This window comes from Myotis davidii, unplaced genomic scaffold, assembly GCF_000327345.1.
Source record: "Myotis davidii unplaced genomic scaffold, ASM32734v1 scaffold59, whole genome shotgun sequence".
Taxonomy (NCBI): Eukaryota; Metazoa; Chordata; class Mammalia; order Chiroptera; family Vespertilionidae; genus Myotis; species Myotis davidii.
In genome coordinates, this window is record NW_006293001.1 from 1,496,158 (window position 1) to 1,501,491 (window position 5,334).

Genomic DNA, 5,334 nt, shown 5'->3' on the forward strand with positions numbered 1-5,334 from the left:
GCCTCACACACACTCAGAAAAGTCAGGGTAACATAGAAAGCAGACGTAAAACAATCTTTGGATGGAGTGGGCCAGCAGTCACACACGTAATTCCCTAGAGTTCCTCCATGGTGCAGACAAAGCTTGGGCAACGTGGCGGAAGGATCCAGCACAATACTGAGAATCTAGCCAGCACTCCCATACCCAGTGACTGCACACAATTTATTTTTAACTCTCTGCCCTTAGCACACAGGAACCTATTCAGACTCCATTAATGTCATGGAAAGGTCCAGAAAGAGAGATGGTGGTCACACTGCCTCCTGCAGCACTGAACTCATGTGTGGCCTTTGTTCTTATGAACATGTGTCCCCCCCCAGAGGCAAAAATAGTAGGTACAGGGCAGGCAGCATGAGGAGAGCTCAGCCAACAGGCATGCACATCAGCTTCTCAGAGACTGTACTTTCTGCTAGGAAGGTACTGGATTAGGAGTCTTTAGACACCTCCCTGAATCATGGCCATGAGTGACAATGTTTTCGCCTTGGGGATGTCTCCTAATTTGGACATCAGTTCTATCCAACTAAAACTTCCACCCATTGTTTCTTTCTGTGAATCCTCAGCTGAGGATATTTTTTTCCATTAATTTTTAGAAAGAGTAGAAGGGAGGCAGGAGGGGGAGAAACATCGATGTGAGAGAGACACAACCACTGCTTGCCTCCCACTCGTGCCCTGACAGGTGCAGAGGATTGAACCTGCAACCCAGGTAGCTGCCCTTGACTGGGAATTGAACCAATGGTCTGAGGGCTGACACTCATAACCACTGACAAAACCGGCCAGGGCCCCACCCCTGGTTTCTGACGCTCACTTTGTGGGAAACCGCCACCATGTTAATGGTCCATAACGATAGAATATTTACCAAGTAAGTATTAAGTAGTTATTTAAAACCTCTACGGAATTTACCTAGGTTTTCCCACAAAGAAGTCGTTGGTTCTTTCATCCTGGCTGGGGACCGTCTCAGCAAATCTGACTTCCTGGAAACCAGCTGCACACAATACCACAGTAAATCCAAATAAAGCAGTGGTTCTCAGCCTTGGCTGCCCATTAGAATCACCTGGGAATCTTTTTAAAATCCTGATTGCTGGGCCTCATGGAGGATTATTTTCTATTGAAAATAATGTGGAGGATGAGGCCTAGAAATCAGGATTTTAAAAAGATTCCCAGGTGATTCTAATGTGCAGCCAAGGTTGAGAGCCACTGAAATAAAGGATGAGGCTTCAACATTTTCAGGGGAAAATGAGAGACTGGGTGGGGGAAGGATAGAAGAAAAGGCCCCACGAGCAATTATTTTTTGTAATGTAGATTTGAAGAAGAACGTGCTATAAAAAAATGATAAAGCCTCTTTGAAAATATGGTAACATCAGACACAAAAGCTCCAGATTTTTAAAAACCAATTTCAGAATACAGGTCGCATTAAATTTGTGACGTGAATTGTGAATTTTTACAGAACTGTAAGCATGCACTGCGTTATGTAGCACGCCCTGGGCCAGGAAGGGGCATGCCTGGCATGGGGAACCCCGCCACACCACTCTGGGATGAACGGTGTGTTGGCAGAAGGATGGGAAGCACAGGCGATGTGACAGCTCATGTGCATAGTCAACCTCCTCCTGTGGAGCCATCTACAGACTTAAGAATGTCACAGTCAAGAGAACTTCACTGTACAGTTTGCTCATTTTCATAAAGTGTCTTTTGGGGACTGTGTTGAACACGGGTTTCTTTTCTGTACTCGGCTGCAATGTCACAGGCAGCCTGCCAGTCGTGCCAGAACCTGGGTACTCTGACAGAAGCCACCCGGGGAATTCTGCTTCTGCTGGCTAAACACCTCGCATCATCAAATAAACCACCCTCTGACCATATTTGTGAAATGTTATGTCTGCCTAGCAATGAGCCTACATTATTTAAAGATGAAAGTGAAGGCTCACTCAATGTACCCTTGCCTGACAACGTGCTTGTTTTCGGCTGGTTCTACTGTAAATAATGTGCCCTCCATGGAGCAACCCATGTTTTGGAGTAGCCACTCAGGTAACCAGAGGGAGAGAACAGCACCTGCATGAACAGACTGGGCACTGAAGATCATCCTCATATTCTATACACACAGAAAAAAGAGGGGGAGCGATTCAGAGAAGTTGAAAAGAGTTTCAAATTCTGTGGTGGGTTCTCAAATCCACTGGGGACTCGTTTTTGGGGAAAGTTGAATTCAGTGGGACAGTGTGCTTTCCAAGTTCCACAGTGTGCATTTCAAACCGCTGCCGAATGTAGTTCAGCCTTGTTTGTATGCAGAAGGGTATCCAAAAAGGCCCTCAAAGGAGCCATGACTATTGTGATGAGCTCCACAGGAAGAATGCTTAGACCCACTTGGTAACCTATGCTGTTAAGGGTGGTGCACAGGCGTCCTGTGCCTGGCACAGAAGCAAAACTAACACACAGCCCCTGCAGCCAAGGAACCTGCAATCTAGTTTGGAACCAAGACCAACACACAGAAAAGATCATTCAATGTTAGAAAATGGCACAACATTAAGTTCTGATTCAGAACAAAGAGAATGGATTTGACCGCACAGTTGCCCCCCACTAAAGTGATGATCTCACTGTAAAAGGAATTGTCCGTTTCTTGTGCCTCGTCTGACACTTGGCACACCTTGGAAGAAATTTTCTACTAGTTGTAAGTACAGAGACTCCCACAATCATTCACATGTGGTTTGGAAATCCAGGTCTTTTTTTCCTTGAATGGGTGTGACCCATGATCTTCGAACCCACTTCAAAGAAAACAGTTAAATGATACAACCATGGAGTCCTTCAGAGAAAAAGGAAACCGCCCAGCCTCCACCCAGGACACTCTGAAATCTGTTCCACTGGAGGAACTGGTAGATCTTATCTCAGACTGAAAACAACATCAAAAACAAATGTGGGCTGGGACGGTTCTGTTCTTAACCTTTCCTTGTCGCATGCAAGGAGAAGCTGAGAAAGCAGAGAGGTCACAGGTGGGTGGGAAAGCAGCCCTTCAAAGAACCAATACCACAAGGCTCTGTGCAAGGACGGCACAGAAGTGAGGAAAACACCAGGCAAACAGGGGGTGACCCTACTGGATCAGAGAAGGCCCTCCCAGGGGGACGCAAGCCTTACACAGTCTTGAAGGACGAGGGGAAACAGCCAGGTTAAAGGGAAGCAAAGGGACCCAAGAAAGTGGAAACCACATACGAGAAATGAAGCAGCATGTGTTTGGAATACCATTTCCAGTTCAATGATGGAGGAGAAACAGTGAGGCTGGGGACAGAGGGAGGCAGGGCTGAAGAATGAGGCAATGTCATCCTAGGAATCCTGACGGGCCTCTCGGAATCCTGATCTTTCTGCAAGGGGAATGTGTGGGGAGGACTTTTAGCAGTAAAGTGACACAAGGCCTATATTTCATGTAAGTCTCTCTGGCCGCGGGCAGGGATGACACCTGAGCGAAAGGGCTAGAAACACGGCAGACAAGCAGGAGGCCACTGTAATGGCCTAGGGGAGAGGACAGGGTTACACTAGACAGTGGTAGGGGGGATGGAGGGGAGACAGTAGATTCTGGAAATAATCAGGGTGAAAATGCAAGGACTTGAATGACTTTGTATGTGAGAGATGAAAAAAGGAAGGGTTGGGGGTGCCCAGGATAGTCAGTCCTGGGTTTCAGGTTCAGGTGCGTGGGTGGATACTGGTTACACTCCCGGAAGTAAGGAAAACAGGTAAGAGGAGCAGGATTAGACGGGAAGAGGGGCAAGTTAAATCTGAAGAAGATGAAAGCAAGGTGAGCGACGCCAGCAGCCTGAAACTCGGGAAAAGCCAGCATAAGCGACGGGTGTCGGAGAGTCACTGGAATGGAAATAATAGCTGAAAGCCTGAGTGGATGGAATCTAGCAAAATCATGAGCCAAAAATGGAAGAGGGAAACACTAATAATTAAGGAGCCGAGGGAAGAAAACAAGCCCACAAAAGAGAATGAACTAATGTGAGATGGGAAGGAACTGGAGAGACGGCTAAAACATCAGGCAGAGGACACATTTCAAGGATGAGTGAGGGACCAGCAGTACCAAACCCAAGAGGCAGACCAACCACAGAGAAGACAGGGAAGCCTCCAGGTCGGACCCCTGGGGGTAAGTGTTAGGGTTGAGTTGTGTTCCCTCCATACAAAAGCACCCCAGAATGTGACCTATTTAGACATAGAGTCTTTTTTTAAATGTGTTTTTATTTTTATTTATTTATTTTTTATTGAATTCATTGGGGTGACACTGGTTAACAAAATTATATAGGTCTCAGGTGTACAATTCTATAGTGCATGATCTGTATATTGCACTGTGTGTTCAGCACCCCAAGTCAAGTCTCCTTTCATTTCCATTTATCCCTTCTATACCCTTTTCTACCTCCCCCATCCCCCTTAGATATAGAGTCTTTAAACTTAAAATGAGGTCCTTAGGGTAGACCTGGATCCAATGACTGGTGTCCTTATACAAAGGAGAAATTTGGACACAGAGACAGACATGCACAGAGGGAAGATGCTGTGAAGAGGCAGAGGCAGAAGATAGCCATCCACAATCCAAGAAGCAAGGCTGGAACCTATCTTCCCTCCCAGTCCTCGGAAGGAGCAGGCCCTGCCGACACTCTGACCTTGGACTTCCAGCCTCCAGAACTCTGAGATAATACATGTCTATTGTTTAAGCAAACCAGTCTGTGGTACTTTGTCACGGCAGCCCTAGCAGACGAATACAGTAAGTCTACCACAAGGAATTTCAGTTGCATACTAGGGGAAGAAGTCAGCTTGGAGAGAGTTGAGGTGGGCATGAGAAGCGAGGAAGTGGAACACGGTGTTAGAAGGTTTATGGGGGGGGAGGAGCTAGAGAGGACTTAGTTTAGTTTCAAGAGTATGAAGACCTGAACAATCTGAAACACAAATGGACAGATTTTATTATTTATTAAAATGTATTTGCATAAAACGTTTTCATAGTTTTGTGCTTTTAAAAATGTCTATGGTAGTTATGCTCACAATTTTTGTTCCTAGGACTATTTGTGTATTTTTTCCACCAACTAGTTTTGCCAGATATCTGTTAGTCATTAAAAAGAAAGGTTTTTGGCTTTGCTTAAAAAAAAGAATAAAAGCAAAAGACAGACGGAAACTATGAGGAGGGGCTACCTGGCGAGAGCACGGTCCCAATAGGATGGGATCAAGGATAAAGCTTTGAATCCTTGGTCCTTGAGACTTTGGGGGAAGGACAGGGGGATGCAAGAATGGGTGAGGATATAGGTCTCTCTGTTGGGAGGAAGCAGGAAATTGATGATG

General features: G+C 46.0%; 1 protein-coding gene across 1 annotated transcript in view; it reads right to left on the minus strand.

Moving 5' to 3' along the window:
* RBMS1 (RNA binding motif, single stranded interacting protein 1) overlaps positions 1-5,334 on the minus strand; it is a 227,848-nt gene that overhangs the window by 20,484 nt on the left and 202,030 nt on the right. The gene's annotated exons all lie outside the window — the stretch shown is intronic.